Source organism: Gymnoscopelus braueri, assembly GCF_963280865.1.
Source record: "Gymnoscopelus braueri genome assembly, chromosome: 21".
NCBI lineage: Eukaryota > Metazoa > Chordata > Actinopteri > Myctophiformes > Myctophidae > Gymnoscopelus > Gymnoscopelus braueri.
The window spans coordinates 44,935,154-44,950,321 of NC_137623.1; positions in this window are offsets into that span (position 1 = coordinate 44,935,154).

Here is a 15,168-nt window from a genome sequence, read left to right on the forward strand (position 1 = left end):
GTTTTGAGGAAGTTGACACAACAGGAGAAAGACATGAATTTATTGCCAGGTGTTGCCTTGTAAATAGTGTTACCAGGTGTTCCCTAATAACTATAGTGTTCCGATTGAGTAACTACTAACTAAAACTGTCAAATAACAGTGGTGGAGTAAAAGCCCAACATGTGCCTCTCAGGTGTAGGGGAGTAGAAGTATTAAGTATCGAGTAAATAAAATGCTCGGGTAAAGTAAAGTTAAAAATTGTGCTCAAGTACATTACTTGTACTTAAGTTATTTAAGCACAAGAGAGGCCGTGCGTCTCTCTCCCTGGCTGTATGGTTAATGTGCTTACAGCGTGTTGACGGCTACCAAGTACGAGCGTGACAGCCTACTTTTATATCTCACTGTGATGCCAGCCCAGTCTGACAGTAATGGGATGCGGTTAAGACTCGCATTAATAATATTAAAAGAGATCTGAGGCCGTGCAATTTATTCCTCCACCGCGGGGTCTTACGTTTTTTTATTTCGATGAGAGAGGAGGACAGACATCAAAGATAAGTGTTATGGATAATTGACGTACCTTTTTTATTTATTTATTTATCGCCACTATTTCAGGTAGTTTACATTCACAGGCTCCAGGTTCATTAGGTATACGCTACCTGTTCACCAATGTTTCATGCTGTTCACCACCTATTCTTTGAGACACACGTACGGGTATTTTCAAGCCCCCAGAGCCGCGGTAGAACAGTGAAGCGGCCGTCGCCTGGTGGTCAATCTGAGAATGCAACACTTCCGCATTTAAAATGCTACTGCGCATGCTTCTACCGTTTGAAACCCTAGTGCGCCTGCTCATAACTCTATGGTCACACCTATTTGACCCAATATTGGTACTTCCGGCAGACAGATTCTATTAGACCCAATGGACCCAATTTTAAACTTCCGGCAGACTTCCGGGTGCTTCAAACGCCACTGAGTGACTTTCATAGAAATGAATAGCTGGGGGCGGGGCAATCCGCCCTCTAGATATGTTATAACTCTACGGGTATTTCGGGCCGTGGCCGAATCCGCCTGGGGTGAAACAACACAGCTTTCACCATTGGAATTGCATTACAGAACGTACACGTTGTTACATTTAATGGGTTTATTTCGTCATAGCGCAGCATATGGTGAAGTTTAAAAGTGCAGGTCATTGCAACAACCACCGGTCTTTAAAAAATTCAAACGGGACCGCAAGATATTATGAATTAATGACCTACTTCGTCAAACTACACGGTCAAACAAAAGTGGAAAAAAAGTACAAAGTGTCGCGATGTGAGTCATTGTGAGCTTGTCGATAGCGTACTAAGAGCATATAGATAAAATATGAAGAGCTTGTGACTGAGATAACTATGGGTTCATTGGAACACAGGTTCTTTTTTTTTCTCTTTTCTTCTTTAAGAAACCGTTTTGGACGCTTCGCGACGCCTTGTGAGCTTGTAGATCGGCTATTTTCAAATTGCCAAAGTATAGGTCTGAAGTGGTTTTGTAGTAATAATCTAAATAATACAAATCTAGTTACTAAAGTTTTCAAAAAATTATAGTGGATTAAAAGTACAATATTTGCTTCTGAGATGTAGTGGAGTAGAAGTGAAGTATTGAAAACTGGAAATACTCAAGTAAAGTAAAAATATGTCAAAATTGTGCAGTACTTGAGAAAATCAGTTACTTTCCACCACTGTTAAATGTAGCATGACAATAGGTGTCATCAGTGTCCCCAGAGACACGTCTGGTCTGAAGGCCATCCTGGTCCATCATGCGACGGCCTCGGTTCCTCGCCGTTTCTCTCGCGGCGTTGGCTCTCTTACTCCTTAGTGAACACAGGCTGAGGCAAGTTGTTGTCAAGTTGTTCATTCTCTTGGCCATGACCTTTTATTGACGGTGGTATAGTAATAATAGTCTTGTGAGGCCCGACTACTACTCTACAAATCTCTGAACGAGTCGAAGATCACAACGCATTGGGAGCTTGAAGATCGACTCTTCTTGCTCCTTTGAGAAATGTATACATACAAAAAAGTTAAATAAATGCCTATAATGACATAAAAAAGGAATGTCGTCAGTTTCACATCCGTGAAAGTCAACATGCAACTTCTCCCCTGAGCAAGCAAGCAGGCAGGCTCTATTAGCTCAGTGGTAAAAAATAAGAAAAAGCTACTTGGTGTAACTTTAAATATCGTTGCTGTCGGGCAGAAACCTCTTATCTCCATATTATCGTCCATATTATTATCCACTTGATCGTAGGCATACTGCAGCGTCACACAAAAGCATCACAAGTAGCAGATCTACAAGGTCAAAACGCGTCGCTTCGTGAAAAGTGAAAAGTAACAGTTTTGGACATGAGGTTTCCACTCGACAGAGACGATATTTTGTGTACTTTTTACTCTGGTAAAATGTTGAATACAGTACTTGTACTTGTAAAAGGGTATTTTTATGTCGTGGTTTTGATACGTCTTCCACACCTCCATGAGGACATAGCATCCCTCTGCTAAATATCCTTTCCTCCTTTCTTTTCCTTTCCTTTATCTCCACCCTTCCTTCCTCCCTCTCTTCCTCTGCTCCTCCGTCCTCATCCTGTTTCACTTTTGACAATGGTACACACACACACACGCACACGCACAAATGCACACACAAACGCACGCGCACACACACGCACGCACGCACGCACGCACGCACACACACGCACACACACACACACACACGGCAGTGTGTCATGTATTAGACAGACTGGGTTATTCATGCGTGATAGTGTTGCTGTAGACGACCCAGATGGTTCCCACACTGTGACATCACCGTGTGTCAGAGAGAGAGAGAGAGAGAGAGAGAGAGAGAGAGAGAGAGAGAGAGAGAGACAGACGAGAGAGAAGGCGCGAGAGGGAGAGACAGTCACAGACAGACAGACAGACAGACAGGAGAGAGAAGGCGCGAGAGGGAGAGACAGACAGACAGACAGAAGGTGAGAGAGAGACAGAGAGAGAGAGAGCGAGAGGGAGAGACAGACAGACAGGAGAGAGGGGAAGAGAGAGAGAGAGAGAGAGAGTGTGTAGGAGGACGTCTGTCAGCGAAAGAGTGAAAGGTAGACCAAGGTTAGTGTGTGTGTGTGTGCGTGTGCGTGTGCGTGTGCGTGTGTGTGTGTGTGTGTGTGTGTGTGTGTGTGTGTGTGTGCGCGCGTGTGCGTCCGCAGTCCACGCGCTCGCCTGTCAGTTTGAGCAAATTCACTCATCTGTGACGTCCTCATTCTGTCTCTCTGTAAGCCGTCAGTGAGAGAGAGCCGTCTTCTCCTGACACGTACACACACACACACACACACACACACACACACACGCACACACACACACACACACACACACACACACACACACACACACACACACACACACACACACACACACACACACACACACACACACACACACACACACACACACACACATACACAGAGAGAGAGTCATATCAGCCATGGGCAGGTGCTCAGATCACTGACTTCTGCAGAGGATTTCACCAATGACAGCTTGAATGTACGGCCTGCATTATTTTCACTATGAATGTACACCCTGCCTTATTTTAAGTGAATGTACACCCTGCCTTATTTTAAGTGAATGTACACCCTGCCTTATTTTCACTATGAAAGCCCGAACGCGCCAATATAACTTTTGCAACAATGTACGCCCTGCATTGTTTTCAGTCCAACAACTTGTTCAGGTGCACTCCCAGGAACTTGTATTTCGTCCACAATCTCCACAACCTCCCCGTGGACGGTGCTGGGGACCGGCGGTACCCTCTTGGACATGCGGAAGTCCACCTTGGTCTTGCTAGCATTGAGCTGGAGGCGGTTCGCCTCATTCCACTGTTCTTCACCATTCCGTTGTGCTCCTCAGTGTTGTCACCTGTGATGCAGCTGAGAAAAAGTTGTCGTCAGAAAACCTCTATAGGTGAAATGTCTTGAAGTGGAAGTGGAGGTCGGAGGTGTAGAGGGTGAACAGGAAGGCCGGGTGTCCTGGGGAGCGCCCATATAGCTCAAAAGCACATCAGACTGACAGCCCTGCAGTCTCACGTGCTCTCTACCCATATCCCCCCTCATCACCCCAAGCTTCTCCACGAGCTGCTGTGGCTGGATGGTGTTGATGGCAGTAGAGAAGACAAAAGACATGATTCTGATTCTGAGTACAGTCATCTTCAACCCCAATGTCCGCCTGGTATGCGAACTGAAGGGGTCAAGGTAGTCACTCACCAGCGGTCTCAGATGATGCAGTACCAGCCTCTCGAAGGTCTTCGTGACCATGTCAGAACAATGCAGGAAGGCTTCCACTGCACTGCACCGCTTCCACTGCCGAGGCACCCTCCCCGTCTTCAGGGAGAGGTTGAAGAGGTACGTAACCACTAACCGGGGCAGCAAGTTGCTCGGCACACACCATCAGCACCCGGGAGTTGATGTTGTCCGGTTTCCGACCCAGCCAGTGTGGGGCAGCCGTACTACTGGTCCCTCTGAAGTCCGACTCGGCTGCTGCGGGCCTTCATTTTCGTCAAAGTGTCGGTTCATCTAATTTTCCCACACCTTCGACCTTGTCACTGCAATGACAGGGAGTAATTTTCCTGTACCAGACGGACAGACGGACAGACATGTGCCTGGTGTTATTCTTCCCTTATGTTATACTGACTGCCCCAGGCTTTTCTTACAGTAGTCAGTGTCTAATTAAATAGGGGTTAACTGTAATTAGGCTCCTCTTTGCACATTATTTTGATTGAACATTGCTGCTATATTGATTAGATATTATTGTATCTGCACATTATGCCTGCACATTTCCAAAACTGCTGCTAGATGACAAGCTAGTGTACCTGTCTAGGACAAGACCCTACATCACATCCAGTATTTTGTCATTACTGTATATTCTTTTTCATTGTATATTCTTTTTTTTAATATTTTTTTATGATGTTAGAATTTTGCAACTTGACAAACAAACCCTTTTTTCTTGAGTAAATGTAGTTACTTTACACCACTGACGCTGACCGCCGCAGGCTGTTATTGTCATTAAGAATGACTTCTTACAGTAGTCTAGGCTGTCTAATTAAACAGGGGCTAACGTGCAGAACATTAATTAGTAACCGTAATTAGACTTCACAACAAATCGGTTGATCAACAGACACTGCTGTGTGACCTCCAGCCGAACCCCCAGCCTCTGACATGCTGTCATCACCAGTTGTGGACAGTAACAAATTACATGAGTACGTACTTAAAGGAGCACTACACTAATTTTCATATAATTGGTCCTCTCTAATGTTCATTATAAGATGGCGGATGGAGAAGGGCTGTGTACAGTTCAGAAACCTGCCTACCAGTGACATCTTCAGTAGGCAGGTATTTGTATGCAAGAACAATTCTACTGTATTGCAGCATACCTTCCAGGAGGAGAAAATGTAATTTCTATTAGTTTGGAATCCCCAGCGATGATGTCACTGGTAGGCAGGTTTCTGAACTGTCCACAGCCCACCAAGACAAGACAAGACAAGGAGCGAGTAGACTGAAATTAGGGATGTTTTTTTCACCAAAACTACTTCAACTTATAAATAAAAACCGACCCTAACCCTCTATTTTTCAATATTAAATGTGTTTGTTCGGACATCTCTAACAGAAATTATGCAATCTTACAATAAGCATTAGTGGTCCCCAATGCTTGACTCAAGTACTGTGATTGAGTACTTTGTCCACCACTGGTTAACATTGTATTTAGACATAATGAATCAGTTGGTGAACAGACTGTGCTGATGAGCGCCTGTCACCACCAGTGTTGCCATGTCTGCTTATTACAAGCGACTTTGGGCTTGTTTTTCTATAAAGTCGCTAATATTGGAAGCTGCATGTTGCGTTTTTTTTAGGCTTGTTGCTAAAGTGCAATTGCTTATTTTGGCTTGCTTCCTAATGTTGTTAAAACCAGTGGTGTATTTGGACCCCCATCTGAAAAAAAATTGTGCCAGGGACCCCCGGACGGTTAAAATGTTTCAAAAACGTTCCACACTTTTCAAAACATTTTCAAGATTTAGTTTTTATAATAGCTGATCTACAGTGATGCATCGCCTTGTGAGCTTGTACGTAGATGGGCTGTATTGAAATAGCCGATGCAGGCTGTATAGACCTATTTTCTTCTTATGGGCTTGTTTTTGTAGACCTGTTTGCTTATTTCTCTCGATCTGGCAACGCTGACTGTCACAGGCTCCAGTGACACACTTCAGCACTTAGACAGAGAAGTGTTACACACAACACCTCACCCTACCAACACCTCTGCCCATCTAGTATGTGCAGAGGTGGGAAGTAACTAAGTACATGTACTCAAGTGCTGTACTTACTTAATTTTGAGGTATTTGTACTTTACTGGAATATTTCCAATTTTCTATAGCCTACTTTTACTTTTCTATCCACTACATCTCAGAGACAAATATTGTACTTTTACTCCACTACAATTATTTGAATACTTTTAGTTACTATAGTTACTTTGAAGATTTTGATTACTATTACAAAACATACATTAACCACTATTTAAACTTTGGCTATTTGAAAATAGCAGATCTACAAGCTCACAACGTGTCACAAGCCTTGGAGTTACATCATGGCACAACCCCCAAACCTCTACTAAAGTGGTCTTGCCCTTTAAAACTTTCCTTCCATCTGGGGAACAACAGCACCATCATCATCCATTGTCCCTAATGTCGTCATAGCCAGTGCAGTGCACGTTTGATTACCTCATTAACACATGACATGACCTGCCTGGTGAAACATGTTCAACAACTCTTATTAACTTGTAGTGTGGTGAAGTAAGTATGTACATTGTATTTGTATATAACACTTCTCACAGAGATAACTCACAGTGCTATATCAAGTGCTATACAACAGAAATAAAAACACAGCATGAAACATTCAAAACAACAAAAACACACCGAAAATCTAAGACATTCCACAAGTGGTTCTTAAAAATGTCCACAGATGCTGCAGCTCTCAAGACCTTTGGAGGGGCATTCCATACCTTTTTGTTTTTAACCGTTTTTTGTCCCGTGGGGGAACTTCCGTTTTCAACTATAGGTGCTGCCCACAGAGGAGCTCGGAGGGGGGAGCAGTTAGGGGTTAAGTGTCTTGCTCTGCGACATTTTGACACTTAACACTTGCATGACTAAGCTATCAATATGACCGATTTTGAGAATTTAAAGTGGATTATCTTCTCTCATGAAGCTCTGAGAAAGTTCCCCTTTCATGACTTTTCCTAAATATTTGTTTCAAATCATCTCCGTTTTTTTTTTCTTCTGAAACGTATTATAAATATGAAATATATACCATATATACCATTCCAACCGTTATATTTCGGCTAAATTGACCGCTCTCCCCCTCTCTCCCCCAGGCAAGAGCAGTTGACACCTCTAGACCCCCCGCAGAGCGGCCCGTAGACGAGCTGCGAAGCGAGTCTATGCAAGTCTATGTTGCCATGTCTGCTTATTATAAGCGGCTTTGGGCTTGTTTTTCACGTCTTTCTATTATTATTAATATTATAATTATATATATAATTACATTATAATGGTAATACTTTTCTACTCCACTACAGCTCAGAGGCAAATCATGTACTTTTACTTCACTATAATTATTTGAAAACTTTAGTTACTAGTTACTTTGCAGATATAAATATCTTTTCATACTTGTTTAGATTAGAGCTTCATGCATTTTTATTAGGTATATATTTATATAGAAAGGTCTAACCAGGGACTGGTGTTGCAAATTAGCCTCGGCATGCAGTATGCAGTAACATTTTCATAGACCTGCTTATTTCTCTCGCAAAATTTGGCGACCCATTTTCCACTTTCCCTTTCACTGCAAAGCGGTTGAAAAAGATAGGATCTACAAGCATACAGCTTGTCACGCAGCAACTGTTTTATGCTTGAAGATCAGATATTTTGCGCAGGATTGAGCAAGCACATTTGTGGAACATAGCATTGTGTTCACTTGTTGCACTGAGGGAGGAGGAGAGGAGACGCGTTTGTCAGCGACGTGGACAGCTGATAGAATGAGAGCTTTACGCTCAGACAATAATGTGAATATTATTATTATGAATAATAATAATATAGGTTTGTCACTGGGTTGTTTACAAGTTACTATAGTTCGCTTGCTGCTACTAAATTTAAAGCAGCATCACATGACGGTCATATTATGACAGTCATGACGAAACTTCAACCTGTTTTTTGCACTTTCTCCATTTACAGCCCGTACATCTACATAAACGTTCGGATTTCAAATATAAAGTTTTTATTCCGTGGCCACGGATGTTACAATTGACTTCGGGTGGGTATAAGTAACCGTAACTTCTGTATTGTTCAATAAAAAGCATTTTAATCCGATTGGCGGTCATTTTCTCATAGAGTTATAGTGTATCAGGGTGCAATTACACCTACCAACCGATAGGGTCACGTAGTTGAAAGCATGGAGAAAATACGGAGAAAATGGCCACCGATCGGATTAAAATGTTTTTTATTGGACAATACGGAAAATATGGGTACTTATGGGTTACCCGAATATAATTGTAACATCCCTGGCCATGAGGTAAGCACTTTATATTTGAAATCTGAACGTTTGTGTAGATGTACGGGCTGTAAATGGAGAAAGTGCAAACACCAGGTGTAAGTTTATCGCTACATGCTAAGAAGCTAATGTAAGTTCGTCAGCATTAGTTTGGGCACTTTGGGGTCGGATTAGTGTTTTTGTTGGAACATTAAGCCGACACGCAACACCACGTTTAATGTTACGTTGTAAACAACCACCACCAAACCTTTTGTTAACTTATAACTCGATCTCTTTGTGGTGAACGCTTGTGTCTCTTCAAGTTGTTGTGTTTTTCCCACATTGTTTGCCTTAGGATAAAATCAAGCATTGTGTTTTGTTCTCCACATCGATGTAGCGAAAATGTGTCCATATCACCTCTTCTCTTTCTCCCGAGCCCCGTGCAAAGCATTTTAGAGTTTTATTTTGTAAAGTTTCGCTCTGAAATCTGAATCCTCCTGCCATTCATTTGACGGTGGTGTGACTGTGTGTGTGCGTGCGCGGCTGCAACTTTAAAAGGGGGTGTGTGTGAGTGTGCACAACGCATGCAGTAACACTTTCATAGACCTGCCTGCTTATTTCTCTCTCAAAATTTGGCAACCCATTTTCAACTCTCAGCTTTTTAGAAGACAATGGAACCCCCCACTGTTTGGGGGAGAAAGTGTGAACTAGTCTGGAGCAGAGAGGGGAGACAGTGGCCAATAGGATAGCCTGATTTGGGGATCAAAATGATCTTTTTTCAGGCTTGGTGGAGGAGAATGAAACTTCAGTCATGCGAGTGTTAAGCCCCATTTACTAAAAAATGTAATAGAAGATCTACAAGGTCACAACGCATCACAGTGAGCTTGTAGAGCTGCTATATTATTTATATTGTATTTACATTTCTGGAAACAAATAAATTATTGTAAAGTGTCTACACTTTGATATTAAAAAGAAAATGTACTTTTGAATACTTTCATTTGTGGTTGAGTAATGTTTCACCAGGAGTATCTATACTTTGACTCAAGTACTGGGGTTGAGTACTTTGGTCCACCACTGCTGCCAGTAGAGCCTCATTTGAAGCATAAGTAGTAGTCCAATTGTCCAGGACCCTTCACTGACCTGCTACAACAATATTATGCGCCCAGCAGGACCCTAAGGTCAGCTGTCCAGAGTCTATTGGTCATTCCTCGTACCAGGTTGGGCGGCCATAGTTGAATGGCTGGGAAGCCTAAGGTTCGAAGTGTCCTTGAGCAAGACACTTAACCCCTAACTGCTTCCCCCTCCGCATTCCCCCACGAGATGAAGAAAGTTAAAACAAAACAAAAAAGAATGCCCTTCCACAGGTCTTGAGAGCTGGAACGAAAAAAGGGCAGCCTCTGTGGATTTTTTTAGAACCACTTACAAACATTACTGTTTAACCCTGTAAGACCCGGATATATTTGTACTTGCAATTTTTTTAAAAAACCTTTCAGATGGTTTTGTAGGAGTACTTTGAAGAGGAAAATATAATGTTTTTAAAAAAATGTTTTTATGCAAATGTTGACATATAGCAACGTTGGGTCTATCAGATAGCAAAATTTCCTATAGGGCATTTTTATGGATAACATGGCAAATGTGTAATTACTTCACTAAAACAACTTAATGATTCATTTATATGGTTTATTATTTGGCCTCAGATCAATTATGAATAATATTTGGCCTCAGAACAGTATACATTATGAATAATAACACCAATAAGCCCTATTTTTAAATCATCAATCTTGTATTTTTTGCAACCAAGAGGGCCCAACATTGACCAAAAGCAACAAGTATGAATCATGCTCTAATTTAAATTTGGGACATATATTTCACAATAATAACATAATTATGTACATGTTCTAGACATTGTAATGTTCACCAAAACAAATATTACAGGCATATTACTTACGTTTTTGTGAGGAATATCTTCCAGAGAAAAAAGAGATGCTGTTCCAACAGAGATTTTTCAAGTTGTGATGATTCCAGCTCTGTGGGGGGTATTTATATGCAAATATCCTGGCCAATGGCATTGTAAGACTAAACAATAGGACCCAATGAGGATTTAGAGGTGAAAAAATAACAGGAAAGAAAATAATTAAACATCGTTCTTTATTAAATATAATTGTTGCCAAAAAGCATCACTGGGTCTTAGAGGGTTAAACAAGCATTTGTGGAATGTCTTAGATCTTTAGTTTTTTTGTTGTTTTTAAGCTGGAGGAGGCGGAGGAGGAGTTCCCCCCGGGACAAAAAAAGGTAAAAAACTAAAATGTATGGAATGCCCTCCACAGGTCTTGAGAGCTGCAGCCTCTGGACATTTTTAAGAACCACTTGTGGAATGTCTTAGATTTGCTTGTGTGTTTTGTTGTTTTTAATCATTTGAATGTTTCATGCTGTGTTTTTATTTCTGTTGTATGTCAAGCACTTTGTGAGTTCTCTCTGTGAGAAGTGTTATATACTGTAGAAATATGATGTACATACTTACTTACTTCACCACACCACACGTTCATAAGTGTTGTTGAACATGTTTCACCAGGCACGTCATGTGTTAATGAGGTAATCAAACATGCACTGCACTGGCTATGACGACATTAGAGACTATGGATGGTGATGGTGCTGTTGTTCCCCAAATGGAAGGAACGTTTTAAGTTTTAAGCCTGCCCTTAAACTAACAGTGTCTGCCTCCTGGACCAAACCTCGAAGATGGTTCCAACAGGAGAGGAGCCTGATAGTTGAAAGTTCTCTATAGGTCGAGATTCTAGGAACCACAAAGTAAGCCTTCATAGCCTACTGGGAATGCAGGGACGCACACGTGTGTACTCACACTCACACACACGCACACACACGCAATCTTTAAATACACACTCCAAGGATTATGAGAAAATAGTCGGCAAGAAAACTATCAACAAGTATTTAGTAAAAAGACAAATATAGATCTGAACATTGTTGTCTCAGTTTTTTTTTTTTTTTTGCCCTAACATGGAGTCAATATATGCTTAATAATACCATATGTGTTTGTTTGTTTGTATGTTGTATACTTCCAGATATTTGCTATTGGAGTATATTTCATAACATAACATACACATTTGTTAGCATTATTTAACTTCACAAGTCTACAAATAGCCTACAGTCAGACAGGAGAGTTGATTGAGTCAGAGAGGTGCCGGTTGGTCTGAGCGGGGTGTGGGGTTAAAATTAACATTCTCTTTGTTGTTTACCTGGGAGACCTGGGAGACAGAAGGTTTTGGCATCCCCCTCCCTGGCCTATACAGTTTGCAAATGTCTTGGCCAGTGGGTGGGGTCTCACCTTCCGAAGCTCACACACCCACATATGCATCTTCTTTAGATCTCTCTGTTATATAAACTGTACCGAAATGTATCTAAGTGTGGGTCACTCAGCGGCCGTCAGGCTGTTGTGTGGTGGGGACCCCAGGGTCTCCATAGAAAGCTGTTTGTACTATGCAATAAATGGAAGCAAAGAAACCTCACTGCTGGAGTGATGACTCAAATTCATTCTACAACCATTCATTCTCACCACTGGAACAACAAATTATCTACAATATGGCGTTCTTGGCAACTACAAAAGTGCAGTAAAATATACATCATATGGCGTTTAAGTCGGCAGTCGCGTTGGTTTGTTTTTTTGGGGGCGCAAGTCTCCAGGGATACTGAGCCAGGCGTCGAAAGGACATGCGGCGGGCGGTGATGTCTGAGTTTTGCCTTGCGGTGGGTGGACGGATCGTGTTTTCTTCCTGAGGCGTGGGGGGACCACCGTGGAGGTTCGTCATGGACATCGGCACGACATGACGACAACTTTTCGAGAATCTACAAGGAGAGGGCCTCGTGACCAGATCTTGGACGGCTGCACGACTCATCTGGCTACACAACTTGTCTTCTGCGATCGCTAAAGGAGCGCGCTGCGGTGCGGACGGCAGAGCGGGGAACCTGTGGATGGACGGGGTTCTTCGTAGCGGGTATGTTGTGAGGAGGACTGGGGACAGCGGGTGCCAGCAGAGTGGGGAACTTGCGATGGAGGGGTTCTTCGTGGGGAGTGTGGTGACACGTCTCCTGCGGTCGCTAGTAGAGCGCTCTGTTGTTAAAATGCAGCTATCTGTTGGACAATCTGGGTACGGCGCTGGAGCACGGCTGGGTGAGAAGATGACATTGAGGGAGACTACAAGAGAGACATTATCGAGCGGAACACTGCGCATATGGGACCTGGGGTTATGTTTTTGTGATAAGGGTGGTTTGAACTATGGGGCGATGGCTGCCATGGGGAGTGATGCGAGGGTATTTTTTATACTCTCTGGTCTCTTGTGTTTAATGTGAGTATGCTTTGTGGGTTATTGTTTCATTGGGGGTACACTGCCTTCTTTTATCCGTGTGGGCACTTCCGTGGTAGTTGTCATATGTGCTTGATGGTACGGTGTAAAACTTAGGGATAAGTATTAGGCTATCTTTGAGTATATTTTGGTGACTAGGCGGGGGGGACATTGATCTTGGGGGGTGGTGTTATCGCTTGGTGAGCGTAATTCGACTGTATGCTGTCAGCTTCCACTGGGTGGTGGCTGTGTAATGTTTTATCCTGGAGTTTAAAAGGCTAACAGAGGGATCCTGCACGCTAATTAGTTTTGGGGGATGTGTCTATTTGATGTAATTCACCGTGTCGCTGTACTATGTAATCTTGGTTTTTGTATATGCATTGTTCTGTATGATGTTGTTTGCTGTTTTGGTTTTCCTGAATGTTTTGTTTTTTTCCTGGTTGGGGTTCCAGTCGCTTTTCATGGGGGGCGGATTCTTTGTGGTTCTTTTGAAATATACGTGTTTGTGGAAGACGTTTAATGTCTCCCATGGGGGGTATTGGAGTATATTTCATAACATAACATACACATTTGTTAGCATTATTTAACTTCACAAGTCTACAAATAGCCTACAGTCAGACAGGAGAGTTGATTGAGTCAGAGAGGTGCCGGTTGGTCTGGGCGGGGTGTGGGGTTAAAATTAACATTCTCTTTGTTGTTTACCTGGGAGACCTGGGAGACAGAAGGTTTTGGCATCCCCCTCCCTGGCCTATACAGTTTGCAAATGTCTTGGCCAGTGGGTGGGGTCTCACCTTCCGAAGCTCACACACCCACATATGCATCTTCTTTAGATCTCTCTGTTATATAAACTGTACCGAAATGTATCTAAGTGTGGGTCACTCAGCGGCCGTCAGGCTGTTGTGTGGTGGGGACCCCAGGGTCTCCATAGAAAGCTGTTTGTACTATGCAATAAATGGAAGCAAAGAAACCTCACTGCTGGAGTGATGACTCAAATTCATTCTACAACCATTCATTCTCACCACTGGAACAACAAATTATCTACAATATGGCGTTGTTGGCAACTACAAAAGTGCAGTAAAATATACATCACTATGTTTCCCTTTTTGGGTGTAACATAGGGTTAAAAATTAAGCCTGTGGGACATTATTTCCGTCTGGTACATGGCAGAATCTTAAATACACACTTCAAGGATTAAGACAATGCAATTGGTTGGAACTATTTAGTAAAAACAGAAATATATGAACATTTTCAGCTCAGTTTTTTTTGGTGCTGTTTTTGTCCTGTAGCCTAATATAGAGTCAAGATGCTGTGCTTGAATCTTAATAATAACCAAATTGGACCCTTATGGGGTCCCTTATTTGTCTCTGGATGTTTCCTTAAAAAGTTATGGTCGTGTGGCTCCTGGATTCTGACAGTCCAATGTTGGCAGCCCTGATTAAGGGTCTATTTGGACCGGATGGTGGTCCGCGGACCCGACGTTGGTCTAGGTGAGGGGTTCTTTTTTCTTTTTTTTCAACTTTATTTTACAGTTTTCATGTTATAAGCATGTACATAGGCATAGCATATCAAACAAAAAGATCACATAAAACACACATAGGCATAGCATACAAAATACCACATAAACACACATACAATCCCCCCCTCCCCCCTCCCCCTTTAGGCTCCAAACAAAGCAAAAAACAAAACAAAGCAGTGGGACTAAAATTACAAATCAAAACACAATTTTAGATAGAGATTCCTCTCCTCATTTCTATATAACAGGGACTTCCACATCCAGTTTTCCACATCAGAAACAGTATCTTAAGTCAGACACAGACAAAATAAATAAATGAAATAGAGTAAAAAATGTAATGAAACAGTTTGCTTGAAGGAAAATTCTTCAACAAAATCTACAAAGGGACTCCAAGCTAAAACAAAGTTGTTGCGGGCTCTACACACTCTATATCTAAGTTTCTCTAGAGGTAGGAAAGAAAAGGACTTCTTTTAGCCATTGCGAAAAAGAGGGTGCTTTATCGGACTTCCAATTAAAGAGAATCAGTCTACGAGCTAAAAGGAGGCAAATGACAAAGCGTTTGCTTGTGGAGATGTGTTAGGGGGAGTTATGCCAAAAATTGCTGTGTGAAAAGAAAGAGTTATTACTGTTCCACACATATGGGAGAATACTTCAAATATTTGTCCCCAGTAGGTATTGAGGGAGGGGCACGTCCAGAACATAATATGGCCCAGTGAAGCTGGGGTCTGGCTGCATCTCGGGCAGCCAGGGTCCGG